Here is a 15,990-nt window from a genome sequence, read left to right as displayed (position 1 = left end):
CGTTCTGCGCGTCATTTACGAATTTTGCGGGCAATCTCCGATAGATGGGGAAACCTAATTGACCTCATTTGATTAATGTATGAAAGAGCGGTGGAGTTATCCAGTTTTATAAGAAGATTACAATTTCTTAGATGAAATGCAAAATATCTTAAAGCGTGAAAGACGGAAAGGAGTTCTAAGAAATTGATGTGGTTTTGACTGTCCTTTGCTAACCAAAACCTATGGGTGCGAGATTCATCCAAAATAGATCCCCAGACCGTTAGAGAGGCGTCTATAAAAATCTCCAAGCTGAAACAACCTGAGCGAGATTCCCGGTTACACCGGGAAAAGTTAGGTGGTCTTCTTCAAAGACCGCTTGCCACCACCATAGATCCTCTCTGATTGATTCCGGCAGGACCATACGGGCCTCGAAATTTTCCTCTACAACCACGAGAGTTAGAAATTTTGCTCTTTCCACTCTCTTGGTGTGTAGAATTTCATATTGTACCGCTGGGCAAATTGAAATCAGAGATCCGATGTAGCTAACAAAACGTCGAATCCTGCAAGAGTTAATTTAAAAAATAAAGAGTTGATTGTAAAAGGTTGTTTCTTTTGTCCAACGGTATAAAAATGAAGAGCTGTTTCTAAATTAAATATGAGACCTAAAAACCGACAGGATTTCGGTGGAAAAAGAACACTTTTTTGTTCGTTAATTAAAAATCCCAAAGAAACCAGAAGTTCTATGGTTGCAGAAATATTTTGCACACATGCCGCGTGAGACGGTGTAAGAAAAAAAAGTCGTCCAGATAGATGACTAACAGGAAACCCTTCTCTCTCAAAAATGATACTACAGGCTTTAAAAGTTTTGTGAAAATATAGCCGAAGCAAGGTCAAATGGAAGAACTCTGACTTAGAAAAGCTAATTTTAAAATCTAAATCAGAGAAATTTTCTGTGTTCCGGGCAGACTGGTACAAGATGGTAGGCATCCTGCGAATCGACCGAGGCGAGGAAATCGTCTGGAGAAAGGAAACGGATTACCGTCTTCCAATTTTCCATTTTGAAATGAGGGGCGATAATAAATTTATTGAGGCCCCTTAAATTAAGAATAAATCTCCAACCCCCGGAAGGTTTCTTGACTACAAAAAAGGACGACAGAAATTAGCCCTCACAGTCTGACACCGGCTTTATCGCACCCTTGCGGCAGAGCCTGGCGACTTCCTGATGGCATACTGAAATTTCTGCCTCTGAAAGGTAGACTGACGGCTCGGATGTCTGGAAAAGGGGGTGGCGTTTAAAGGGCAGTTTGTATCCGCAGATTGCTTGCAAAATTATTGGATCAGTAGTAATTTCCATCCATTTCGATATAAAAGAGTTTAGCCTGCCAGCAATATTTACCTGGCTGCCAACTAACGCCTCCTGGACCTCGATCTGTGATAGTCCGATGATCAGCGATTGCTGCTCGACGTCCCTGTTCTCCTTGTCGCCGACGGTTTCGTTTTCGAAGAAGGGGCTCGGGAATTTCCCGACCTGGATGGAACCGTCTGTACCGATAATTTAATCTGTTGTTGCACTCTCTTGAAGATCGTCAAGGGTGTATTAACAATGTCCCTGGCCGATTTCTCTATTGTTGTTGCCTTTTTTATTTCCTTGCCAAAAGAAGAGCCAAACAAAAAGTTGTCCGCTGGAATGGCGTCCGCAATGGATTTGGCCAAGGTGTTAAAAGCTGGTTTAATCATGGCTCTCCTTGACAAAGAGAGGCGAAAGAAAAAATCCGCTAAGAGCTGAGTGCCGTCGGCGATCTTACTAATTGCCATTCGAACGTCCGAATTGAAAGATTGTTCCATTTCCGGTCTGAGAAGATCAGAGATTGCTTCTCTTAAGACGAACAAGGCGGTACCTGCTTGATTCTGGTTTAAGCAGCTGTACTCGTCCCTTTTAATTATGGCATTGTTTTTCAATGCTGATTTACATTTAAGGTTGAGTTTGGTAGTCTTGAGGAAAACAAAATCTTCGGGGGGAGAGATCTTCTTAAGTAAGACTTCCCGCTGATCTGTAGGAAGATTCTTACGGGTAAGGTCTGTCCATTTCTGGTTGACAATATCGTTCCAGGGTCGGAAGTCCGTTGCCTCTGAATTGGGCCCAAACAAATCTCTAAAAAGATCCATCGACACCTCGTCAGACCCCGTGGAAACCGGGGCCGCAGCATTTGCTGGGGGAGGCAAAGAAGGTGATTCTTCCGTCGAAGGGTTAATCACCGTTGCTGCGAAAGACGAGGGAGTATTCCGATTTGTCGGAAAATGTTGTGTCAACCCCTCTGTCCGGTATACGGAACTGGGATGTCATACACACTTGAGACGTGTGGATCTTTTAGCCTCTTTCGAACTATCGAGATGGCTTCCGAACGATTGTCGTCCTCATCCTTCGTGCTGATTCTTGAAGTCTCTTCGTCGCTTACTTCTCGGAACCTCCTGGAACGTCTGTTCCGACTGCGAAAATGACAAAGAGAAAGGGCCGCGGAAAACCCTAACCTCACTTCTGAATAAAATCTCGATACGATGCGATAACTTATCTTCTAATCCTGCAAAACGGTCCCTAGACTCGGACTTCTTTCTCTCCCTTTATTTGTGATTGGATTTACCCATCTGGCTAGTGTAAATTATTATTAGAAAGGATCGAAAACTAAACCCACTGTTAACGTTGTGCATAACAGGAAAACAATGAAGCGCACGCGCGACGGAGGCCCGCGCGCGCGGCGGAGGCGCGACACACGTGCGCTTTGTCTAGCTTTTAAAATTGCCTGTTAATGCTTGCGCAGGAGAACGCACTACACGTACTATCCATCCGGACAAAACGTTGCATAATTAATCATTATTCACAATCAATAAGAACCACTTATATGTGATTACAAATCATAACTGTGATACAATTTTGTAATAGAATCATATTCTTAAGTATACTTAGAGTGTTTTTTTTAACACGCAATGAATAGGTTTGTTCTTATTTTTCCATATCAAAAAACCCTGAGAGGTTTGAATAAAAAAATGTTATCAGTCATTCTTTTTTAATTTTTAATATACTAGCAAAACAGACGCGCGATACACAGTTTTTGATATTATAAATTACAAATTTATTTGATACCCACATAATTCTTGATAACTGTCAAAACGCGATTTCTACGATGACAGTAGCTCACAAAGTAAGTACACCGTGAAAACCAATTAGCATTACGGAAAAGCGTCAATAATAAACTTTGACTATTGATTTAACATAGACTTTTTCAGATAGGACTTGTTATACTCGACGAAACGAGCACACAGTTCACTCGCGCAAGGACATTCGTTCGCGCGACACAAAATGAACAGACACTCTTTTACAAAAGAAACTCTAACTTTAATGGTAGAACTTTGTATAATTAAATTGTGGCCGAATAATTTAGAATATCTATTGAGCGCTCCACGTCCCGAAACAAAACAAAAACCAGCTGTGCTTCTTCTGTCAGATCAATTAATCTTCCTTTGTTTAGCTTTTCAAGCCCGGCCGAACGAACACAACACTGCCCCCCTTTTTAAAAGTTGTCGACCCGACAACAAACTTCCAGGCTTTTTTAAACAAATTTTAATTTGCACTTTTTAATCTTGTGCCTTGTGATTTTGTTGTTCTTTTATTCTTCAGACAAGGGAGGAAATAACCCAACGCCTAAAAGACATCCCAAGTCTTCGCCTTGGCATTCGTCCTTAGGCCCACAAGAAAACCTCGAATCAAAAACCGGGGTGAGGCGGTCTTCTTAAAAAGAAGTACTATGGCGATTCTCCACACAAAGAACATTGTCTCAAACAAGCCTTAGAACTGAAACGAAAAACAAAATCCGACGAGTACTCAATTCTAAATAACATTACCCTGCAAGAAAAAATTTTAAAATCAATAACACTTCTCCCTTATATCTTGAACAAATTTTAAGATAAAATTTTCCTGCATCTGACGACTTTCTGCTCTACCCTGAGATCTTGCCTCAAGTTTTCGGGCGCCGTCCTCTGCAATCCAGAAGAAAAAGAATAGAAGTTTACTCTCAGTTTCTGACGAAAGAACAATCTTTAGAATTCATCTCACAAGGTGACGATTTCTAGAGAAGCTCGACAACTTCCTGCTCTACCCTGGCCTCCTACCACAGGTTACCGAGCATTGTTCGCGTCTGCAATTACAATCTACTCGACGACTTTCTGTTCTACCCTAGGTTCCTGCCACAGGTTACCAAGCACCGTCTTGAGCAATATCAAACAAAAATGACGACTTTCTGCCTTTTTCCAGGCTTCTGCTTCGAGAAACTGAAATACTTTTTGCTGCGATCCCAACTCACTATGCTAAACAAAGAGATTCCAAGAAATACTAAACTCATTTTTAGTTCTTAAAGAAAAGACAATTCTCCGAACCCGTCCTCCAAGGCATGGATTTCCAGGGAAGCACAACGACTTTCTGCTCTACGGACTTCTGCCACCGAGCGTTACCGTGCGTTGCCCGTATCATTCCCAATCCAATGTCCTCCAGAAAGAAAAATGAACCAAAGAACGTCTTTCCTCCTTCTCAAGACAAAATTTCAATTTCCAAAAAAAAATTCCAAATCCAAAACCGTAACTCTCTCTCATTTCCTCTATTTTTAATTACAAAACCTAAATTGAAACTTTCTCTACTTCTTTATTGTCCCTTTTCTGAGAAAAACCGTTTTTTTAAATAGTTTTAATTGCTTTCGCTCTCTTAATTACAGAATGGAAGGAACTGATTCCCTCAAGTTGGAGAGTGCGTCTCAAAAACCTATCAGATACTGCAATAATAAATTTAGCACAATCTTGTCGCGCACTTCCCGAAGACACTCCAGATAAACTAAACGTGCAAGTCGTTCTAATTCCGCTCCAAACAAAGCCAAACCTTTTCCAAATTTTTGGAAAATCTACGATTCGAAAACTGCGTGTAAAAAGTTTTGTAACAAAGCGTCTTCCGCCACCCCCTCAGACCGTCCACCGCTCCACTCTGTCCGGCCGAACACCCGCCGGACAGCCGAACAATCGGCGCACGGCGCCGAATAATTTATCTCCAACCGGCGTAGCGTACGTAAACGCATCCGCGCGTAGAGAACATCTCCGTGCGCACGCGCTCAAGAAGCGGCCAAAGTGGCGGTCGCTGTCGATTTCGAGTGGCAGGGATTCCCTCTCCGTCTACCAAACCGTCCGTACCCCCGTACCACCCCTCCTCTCGAAATTTGGCTATATAAGCGCCGCACTTCGACACTCGGAGCTTCTTCTTATCCGAACTGTTCCGTCCGTAAGAAATAGTACTCCTTCTGCTCCAAACCAAACTCAAGTGCCTTGGGTTCTGTCAAGAAGTCTTGGCGACAAGCCTCCTATCCGCATCCGACTCTACGGGCTCAAGTGCTTTGGGCTCAACCGAGAGATCTCGGTGGGTCGGAAAATCACGATCCGATCTCCTCTCTGTCGGCACCGACTCACGATCTGAGGTGTGGATTTTCGCGCCTCCACCAAGGGATCTTGGCGTGAGTCGTTGCCACCGCCGCAACAACACCGCGGTATAGTATTAACTGCAGCGCGTCGCGATTGCAACGTCGCGTAGTACAGCTGTACCGCGCGCGCGAACCGTATTGTCACCGGGTCCGCACGCCCGTGGCCGTGGCCGCGGCTTTCCGCAAGGCCACACCGGCTTGTAAATAGGGATTCCGTGTTTGGAAAAATTTGGCTCCGAATCATCTACTTGTACATAGCTCGCAATTTTTTGTCCGTCCGCGCGTAGTCACCGCGTCCGTCCGTCCGAGCGATATCATTTCTGTTCCGTCCGTCCGCGCGTTAATTTTTTGTTTTGTCCGTCCACGCATAAAGCTAAATTTAACGTCACGTCCGTCCAAGCGTCACCATCATTTCTCCGTCCGCGCGCCGCGTCCGTGAATGCTACACTTGTTTCCGTGTTAAATAAACTGAGTTATTTTGTCCACCTTCAACCTAAGTCTACTTCTCTCGGCGATCTACCCGTGTCCTCGTCCATCGGAATAACACCGCCCGTACGCGGAAGTCAGGTCGTTACAGTTTGAGACAAATGATCTTCTCCAAAACGTAATTCCAGTTTTGATTTAATTTTGCCATAAATTAAATCTCTTAATTCTGTTATTCCGTCTAGAACTGAACGCGCTTTTCCTCGCAAACTCAAAACTAACGCGGCCGTCTCCGTAGAATCTTCCCAGTTACGCGCCTGCGCAATCAATTCAAATTGTATAAAATATTCGCGCAGTGGAACACTCCCGTCAAAAATATCTGCTTTAATTTAAAATTGACGCTCGCGTTTCTGGAATTCCAAGAAATCTCCGCGGTTGGAAGACAAAAAGAAAAAGACTAGCCTGAAAATTGTTATAGCCACTCCTTTAGACGCTGTAGTTTCTCGTTACGGTCCTAAAGCAACGCTTGCATTTCCTCATCACATTGTCGCTACTTTTGCCTCTCAGCACGAAACTGACATAATTCTACGGCGACCGCCCGAAGAGAATTTGCTTCGGTGGAGAGTCGAGATATAGCAGGCGTATGAATACGCATTCTCTTTCAAAGAGGACGTCCCTCCTCTCTTGCAGAAGTCACTGCCGTTAAATCTTCAGAAATATTCATGATCTTTTGTGGTCCCAAATTGGACAAGCTCCCAAAGTGTTATACTCGACGAGACGAGCACACAGTTCACTCGCGCAAGGAGCAATTTGTTCGTGCAACACGAAATGAACAGACACTTTTTTACAAAAGGAACTCTAACTTTAATGGTGGAACTTTGTACAATTAAATCGTGGCGGAATAATTCAGAATATCTATTGACATCTCCGCGTCCCAAAACAGAACAAAAACCGATTGCACTTCTTCTGTGAGATCGATTGATGTTCCTTCGGCCAGCTTCTCAAGCTCGGCCAAACAAGCACAACAGACTGATGATAATTCAATTAACCAATTAATTTTTTCATATGAATCGTGCAAGATTTTTTCAAAGCTTTGTACTTATTATTACATAAGAACTTAAAATCTCTTTTATTCAATATTGTTGAAAAAAATTTGTATTTAATTTTGAGTAAAATGCAATTTTACTAATAGTCCTCTTCAATATACAATTGTATTTGCAAGTATATATATATTTGCATTTTAAAATATTTCACAATGTATCACATTATATACGAAGGTAGATTGAAAAGTTTCCGACCTGATCAAGAAAGAGCAAAATTTCAGTAAACTTAAAATACTTATCCAATAGATGATACTGAAAGAAACACAAACAGCTAAGTTTGATGTCATTTAATTTGTTTCATTCTTTTTAAAGTGACAAACATGAGAAAACTTAATGCGCGTTGAGTGCTGCATTTGTTCACTTTTGATCAAAAACGAGATTGGTTGGATTTTTCATAATCCTGTTTTGAGCAAATGTGATGAAAAGATTTTTTACGGCATTTAATTATGTCCTGAATGTTCGTTGACTGTAGGGTAAAGTGAATATACTCTCGTTGTATCTAAACGACAATCTTTAATGTGCCGAACTTCTCTTGACTACAACGTATTAATTGACTTATGACTTATGATTTATGGCGACGGACGCTCAAACGATTCTGATTCTCTGCAATCTCTCACGTAGCGTCTCCCTTACCACACTACTATACTAAAAGTTCCCTAGCCAGCAGGCATGCAATCTACTAGGGAAGCTCAACCCGACGCATATAAATAAAGATAAATACACTAGCACTGGTTACAACGCAAACAAATTAATTTATTTTAAAAACTAGGAATGTGGCTCTCTGCGGAAAATGCCGTTAATGAAATTTTCTAGTTTAGACAAAAGTTATCATAATGAGGTAATGAAAGACTTCCAAAGATCTGTAGCGGATAATTAGATAGGTATAGACGCTCGGACGCAACAGTTACGTGGCTGAGATAAGGGACAAGTGGGATGGAAGAGTGAATGGGGCAGAGCGCCGAAAAAAACAAGGAAAGCCGCAAGCGGCAGAAGAAGAAAAAAAGCCGTAAGAGAAAAGTGAGGAAGAGAAGATGGCCGCAAGACGACTAGTGTAAACGATCAGCCGAAGGGAACGGTAAAAAGCGAACTACGCAATTGAGAAGCTTTTTATTCAGTGTGGCCACGCGGCGGCACGAGAAGCTCGGTGGAGACAACCGCAAGGAGTCTTTGACTTGTCGCCGACACGGGAAACGTCCGGTATCACAAGGAGAAAGACCCGGTATTATCGGAGCATGCGGTCGTGTCGGAGCAGCGAGCCTTGCCGGAGCACGCGGTATCGCCGTAATGAGACATCCCGGCAAAGCGCGCAACCTCGTCGGATAACTACCTCGGTGTTCAAAGCCTCATCGAAGTACGGATCGGCCCAAGAGAAATTGAAGGCTTACATTGAAGACTATGACCACGGTGGCCCTCGCTCTGTCTCTGTCTTGCTTCCTCATTCGGGATTGGAGCTCCCGCAACTATAAAGATCATATCTTATCTTCCCGCAACTTGCGCACGACGATTATTCGCTACAATCGTTTGGCATCACCTGTGATGTCGCGCGTGCAATAAAATTATAGAATTAATTGTAGAATATTAATTTGAAATATACTCGGCTAACAAGAACGTCTCGTTTCTCTCATAGCCATTATCCTTGGCGCATAACCGTTACAGATTCAAGGGTTTTGTAGAAAAATTGAAGATATTATTATTTAGATTAACATAAGAAGATGTTTCAATGAGAATATAAAACTAGTACCATTTAGGTTTTGTAGAAAAAATAAAAATTCGAGGCGTGTGCGTGCACGCATCCACGCACACACGTACACGCATACGCACAAACACTTTGGCCTTTTTTTTCCATTTTTTTAAATAGTTTATATTGATATTACGCGTTTTGTAGTTGTGGCAGCTCGAAGTATCGGCCGCCACGATATACGCAACTGACAATGAGCCGCGAGTATGTGGCGTGCTATCATCACGTTCTAGATGTCCGCGTCGCGGAACACTCCCATAATAAAGATTTATCTGCAAAGTCTATAAGTAATAGTTATGTTCGCGGACGGTGAGACATCTTCTTTATGGATTATGGAGTGAGCTGTAGGGCTTCCGCTAAACGGTAATAACTTACAGGTGAGCTGTAACACCCTCGATAACATTTTCGGAAATCAGTGAAATTTAACTCTCGAAATTTTCAAAGAAAGTAATCACAGAGCTGATGAGAGTATTGGTGCGATACTCAGTGCGTAAGTTATTGCTGTTCAAAGTACAGACTTTTTCACAAACCATTTCATTACAAATGGACGTTTCGACACAATTTTGAGCCATCTTCAACAAGTAATACACAGAAATTGTAGATCTCAATTAAATCTCCATAGCGAAGGAGTCGTTTAATGTATCTTTATAATATCAACTCGTTGTAGTGACAACGAGGTTAAACATTCCAGTGTCGACTAATAAATCTATAATGTAAATAGAATATATATAATTCTAAGAAAATTGATAAAATGTATCAGTAACTCACTAAGACAATTCATTAAGTTTGCCACAGAATATTTAATTTTAGATAAACTATGGAACTGTGAGAAAATTTTATAATGATAACAAGTTTTTCAAATTTGTTTGTATCAACTGAATATCCGCAACACAAGTTAAAATAACGTTCAATACTGTAATTTATTAATAAGTAATTGTAAGTCAAATGATAAAAGGTAAAATACGCAATTGCAGCAATCGAAAAACGGTCATTGAAACATTGATTAAGTAACAATCAATAGACAGTAAAGAAAACATTAGCCAAATTAAAACATTATTATCGAATCATTCAAAATAAATAATAATCAATAGACGGTACAGAGGACATTAAAAAAATCTAACAGCATATTATGATCGAGTCACATTATGTGTTCATTGTAAGTTTATTTTAGATCAATGTATATGTATACATGGTGCAAAAATTCAGTATCAGATTACAAAATATTATTTTTTTATATCTGGATCTGTAACATTTGAAAGATTCTTTGTTTAGAAAAGAACGATTCACTATCTAAAATATCCACGTTATCTCAATCGAAATCATAATTGTGATGCATCCTGTGTTCCGTTAAGACAAAATCAGTGTCATTATTTTTGCGGATATTATTGTGACTTTAGTTTTGTTACTTTAGTTTTTAATGTTCTACCCGTTTGTAACATAGGATGCATCACAATTTTTACAACTAATTTTATACAGGGTGATTCAGAATAACCTTATGTCTTTGAAGAGATATATTTTTGAGATTATTTTGAAACAACTTTTCCTTTGGCAAAAACTTGTCCGAAGGTTAATTTTTGAATTTTAAGAAAAATTAGTTATCCAATAACTTTGCGCGTATAGCGGTGAGACTGGGCCGGCGCATCTCACCATTCGATACAGGCGATTACGTGAGGCGATCGCATTCATCAGCTGACAGATCGAACACTGTTTTCCTCTCTCCTCCCTCTCTCTCTCCCGCTCACTCAAAACCACTATCTTATTCTCATTCTTATTCTTTTCTTATTTATTTATCAACTCATGCATTGACACTGAAATAATGCTAGATTTAAAAACGTTATTTGACATCTTGTCTTTAATCATTCTTTACGTGTAAAAAAATATACCTTTTAAGTAAAAACTAGCATATTTCAAATGCGTGATTTAAAAATAAATGTGCAAAGAGAAAGAGAGAGAGAGAGAGAGAGAGAGAAACGTGTTCAATCAAGTTTGAACGTATACTCACTTATCATCCTGCACAGCGATCAGCCTTTATCTTCACGAAGATAAAATATCCTTACGAAATTCGCGGTTTTCCTCTTTTTTTCTTAAATCATATCACTTACCACATTCATTACAATTATTCTTTTGATCGAAAAATACTAACGCATATAAATCACTATCGTCACTTTATACAAAGCACTATCGTCAATTACTATTAGTCACTACTAGCAAATCAGGTTGACCAGTACGAGGTGTGATCAAAAAGTAAGGTGACTTTTTGAATTTCGCGCGATCTGTACACTCTAATTTCAAAATTTTTTTTTTGTGTTGGTACACTCGTCACGATCATATGTTCACAGTTTTGACTATATAGCATGTGTTGTTTTTATGTGAGAGGCATAAAGGTTAGACTCGTGTTTGCGTGCTCGGCGATTTTTTGCTGTTGAAAATAATGGAGCAGAGAGTTTGTATTAATTTTTGTGTAAAAAATGGTATTAAGTGTTCAAAAACTCTTGAAATGTTGACAGTGGCGTACGGTGAGTCAACTTTGAGCAAAAAAAATGTTTATAAATGGTATAAGTTATTCCAAGAGGGCCGAGAAAATGTTAACGATGAACCTCGCTCTGGACGCCCCAGCACGTCAAAAACCGACGAAAATGTTCAGGAAGTGAAAGAAATTGTGTTGAAAAATCGTCGAATCACGATTAAAGAAATAGCTGATCTTAACATATCGTTTGGCTCATGCCAATCAATTTTAACGAATGTTTTGGGTATGACACGTGTGTCAGCGAAATTCGTCAGCCAAAACTGCTTAATTTTGATCAGAAGCGTCGCATGAACATCGCCCAAGACATGTTGAACGACGTCAATGATGATCCTGATCTGCTCAAAAGGGTTATAACTGGTGACGAAACATGGGAATATGGTTATGACGTCGAAGCCAAAGCCCAATCATCCCAGTGGAAGAGCCCAGGAGAGCCAAGACCGAAAAAGGCACGCCAAGTTCGTTCGAATGTGAAGGTTTTGCTCACAGTTTTCTTTGATCTCCATGGCGTTGTGCATCAAGAATTCCTACCACAAGATCGTACGGTAAACAAGGAGTATTACCTTGAGGTTATGCGGCGTTTGCGTGAATCAATAAGAAAAAAACGTCCGGAAGTGTGGAAAGAAAATTCATGAATTCTGCTCCATGATAATGCACCTGCGCACACGTCGTTACTAGTGAGTACTTTTTTGGCCAAAAACAATAATATCATTATGCCTCAGCCACCGTATTCACCAGACTTGTCCCCCTGCGACTTTTTCCTCTTCCCAAAATTGAAAAGGCCTATGAAAGGACGAAGATTTGCGACGATTGAGGAGATTAAAGCTGCATCGCTGGAGGAGCTCAAGGCAATACCCAAAAGTGCATTTCAGAAACGTTTTGACGACTGGAAAAAGCGCTGGCACAAATGCATTGTATCAGAGGGGGATTATTTTGAAGGAGATAACATAATTTTGGATGAATAACTGAATATTTTTGTATAAAAATGAAAAGTCACCTTACTTTTTTATCACACCTCGTACATGACACATGCATCGATTCTCGGAGAGGGACGTGGAGAAGTATCGACACCCTGCAAAGATCGTATAAATGCGGTGCGCGATCGATGCGTGAATCAGTAATTGCTCGATTATTAGAAGCAAATCAGAACGATATCAGTGGAAGAATTATCAGGAAGAAATGTCAAGATACACAAACAAAGAATATTACGACGTGATAATGGCACATGGAGAGTGCCAGGAACAGCCTAACGTTGCTGCAAGAAGATACGCGTAATTATATCCACATCGAGCAAGACGTTCGTCAGTAAACGTTATACTTGCCGCAGCACAGAAATTGTACCGGAAGCATGCCGAAAAAAAAATGATTGTGGTAGACAACGCAATCAGAGAAACGTTACTGCGGAAACTTTTTCGTGCTGTTGAACAAGAGCCCGAAACTAGTATTCAAGTTATTGCTCAAGAGCATAATTTCTCTTACTCCATAATACAAAAAATTTTAAAAAAAGAAAAATCACACGCTTATCATTACACTCGCGTGCAAGATTTACGAGAGAAAGATTATCAATGAGGAAGAAGATTCTGTGAAAATTTTTTAAGAAGAGTAAACGAGGATCCGCATTTTTCTTCTCGTGTGATATTTAGCGATGAATCGTTGTTCACACGAGAAGGAATTGTTTATTCGCACAACATGCATATGTGAAGCGATGAAAATTCTCGAGTTACTCAACTTAAAAATTTTTAAATCCGATCGAAAATTAACGTCTGGGCAGGAATTACAAATATACTGGGCCCCATTATTCTGCCAGAAATCCTGAATGGAGCATCGTATAAGAACATCTCGGCAGAAAATATTCCAGATTTCCTAAAAAAAATACCATTTGCTGAAAGGAACAGAATTATATTTCAACAAGACGCTGGACCTCACAATGCCAGAGTTATTACGGACTATTTAAACGAACAATTTTCTGGCCGTTGGATGGACCGGTATGGCCCAATACCTTGGCATGCAAGATCGCCGTGTCTGAATCCATTGAACTTTTTTCTATAGAGGTACTGTAAAGAAGTTATTTATAAAAAGCTTCCTGAAGATTTAGAAGATTTAAATGACAAGCTCCATTATGCTATTTGGGACATCAACAACCATATTCTACAAAAGACTCAAAGAAGTTTATTGAGACGCATGATAGCTTGTGTCGCAATGAACGGTGGCCACTTCGAACATCTATTGTGAGAAAAAGAAAATGAAATAAGCAATTAATCTGCCCTTTTCAGGGCAACCAAATATTTCATACGTGGAACATTTTCTTACACACAATTCGCAAGGTATTGTAAAAAATAAATAAAATATTCAAGGAAATTTATGATATGTTTCATACAATTTTCAACGAAAACTAATGAGAAATGAGTAATGAAAAATCAACATAATTTATTTAAAAATATTACATTTGCAATATTTTTAAATAAATTATGTTAATTCTTTATTACTCTTTAATACACATAACTTTTTTAAAAAATGTTACATTTGCAATATTTTTTAATAAATTACATGTATTAATAAAAAATTATTTATATTATTTCGCCCGCGTGTCGCGCATGTGACCGTAAACTCGAAGATTTCAAGGTCATCCCGATTTTTGACGGTCGGAAGACTGAGTTTGGTATGAGACAAGAGACAGTCGTCTCGAGAAACGTGAGCCGTGAACACGCCGCGAGTGCAACGTTTCGGGCTCATCTGAGATGACCGTGAAATCTTCGAGTTCACGGTCACAAGCGCGACACACGGGCCCAACAATATTTGTAATTTTTAATTATCAGGTTCTGATTTAAACGTCAATCACGCAGTGTTACGCGAACAATAAAACTAGTCGCTTGCTCGCTCGTAAAGAAGAAATAACCTAACCTAACCTCTTTGTTGTAAACACGTGTTTTGTGTCGTCGTGTAAACACGTGGTTCTTTTTTTGAGTAATTCTCACGCGTGATTAGTAGTGACTAATAGTAATTGACGATAGTACTTTGTGACAAGTGACGATAGTGATTTGTATACGTTAGTATTTTTTGACCAAAAAAATGATTGTAGTGAATGTGACAAGTGATGTGATTTAAGATAAGAAGAGGAAAATCGGGAATTTTATAAGGATATTTTATCTTCGTAACGATAAAGACTGTTCGCTATGCAGGATGATAAGTAAGTATACACGTTCAAACTTGATCGGATACGTGTCTCTCTCTCTCTCTCTCTCTCTCTCTCTTTCTCTCTCTGCACGTTTATTTTTCAATCACGCATTTAAAATATGTTAGTTTTGACTTAAAAGAGATATTTTTTACACGTAAAGTGTTATTAAAAACAAGACGTCAAATAGTTAAATAACGTTTTTAAATCTAGCATTATTTCAGTGTCTACGCATAAGTTGATGAATAAATAAAAAAAAATGAGAATGAGAATGGAATAGTGGTTTTGAGTGAGTGGGAGTGAGGGGGGAGGGAAAGGAAACAGTGTTCGATCTGTCAGCTAATCACTGCGATTGCCTCACGTAATCGCCCATATCGAACGGTGAGATGCGCCGGCCCTGCCTCTCCGTTATACGCGCCCGATTATTGGATAACTATAATATTTCTTCTTAAAATTCAAAAATTAAGCTTCAGACAAGTTTTTGCCAAAGGAAAACTTGTTTCAGAATAACCTCAGGAATATGTCTCTTTAAAGACATAAAGTTATTCTGCATCACCTTGTATACATTGTAACGGAGGTCGGTTCAGGAAGGGGGAACGGTCCGGATTGACTCCATCAGACGCCAGGTTTTAAATTATCGAGCTGAAGGATTTATGCCGATGTTATTTGACAGATTCGCGAGCGATGGACTTACAAATTTTCGCGAATAGTGAAAGCAAAATAATGCGTAATCACAAATGTTCGGACGTATGCTAGCATATTTCGTTATTCAAAAGCTACTCGATAAAAGATGCGTAATGCCTCGACGGCAATTTTTTATGGAAACGTGGAGTTCCAGATTATTCTCGAAGTCGCGTAAGCCTTCTCCACATGTAGATGATTACGATAAAGAATAATCTGGAATCCCAACGTTTATTCTATTTGTTTATTGTCCTTTGGAATATTTAAAATTTTGAGTGTAATTTTTTATTCATAGACTGCCTCGAACGCGGGCTCCTGTGATTTGCGATTTACGCTGCCTAGGCGTGATTGGCGTGCAAGACCACGAGTGGCGTGACGTTTATGCAAAAAGTACCGCAATTTGTTGGTGCAAGCAATCACGATGATGAGGGAATTTCAAATTTCCAGCCTTTCATTTAGTTAAGAAATCAAATGTACACCAAAGCAAACAAATTAGCTGTGAAAATTTGAACAGCAATCGATTCTTTTAATTTTCCAAAAACTCTAAAAATCCTAAACTAGAATATTTTCTTAAAAACGATTAAATTTACAACTTAACCTCGATGATCGAATTGACTAAAATACCTCACGGCAGGAAAAAAAGAAGTTCAGGTTCAAATCATAGCTCAGGTAAGATTTTTCACAACAAATTATTTGTAATATTTTGAAAAAAAAAAAATTCTATAGGTGTTTATTAGAATTATTGTTAAACTGATTATTAATTCAATATTATAATATTACTATTCTACTTCAATTTAAAAGTTATTTTCAAACAGAATGTAATAGTATATATTTCGAAGAACTAAAATATGCGTATAAAA

The 15,990-nt window shown here is 39.5% G+C and overlaps 1 protein-coding gene across 9 annotated transcripts in view; it reads right to left on the bottom strand.

The window, feature by feature from the left end:
* LOC105198947 (monocarboxylate transporter 10) overlaps positions 1-15,990 on the bottom strand; it is a 429,682-nt gene that overhangs the window by 167,193 nt on the left and 246,499 nt on the right. The window lies entirely within an intron of this gene.

This window comes from Solenopsis invicta, chromosome 5 (genome assembly GCF_016802725.1).
Source record: "Solenopsis invicta isolate M01_SB chromosome 5, UNIL_Sinv_3.0, whole genome shotgun sequence".
Lineage (NCBI taxonomy): Eukaryota > Metazoa > Arthropoda > Insecta > Hymenoptera > Formicidae > Solenopsis > Solenopsis invicta.
This window is presented reverse-complemented; position numbering and strand designations above follow the sequence as displayed.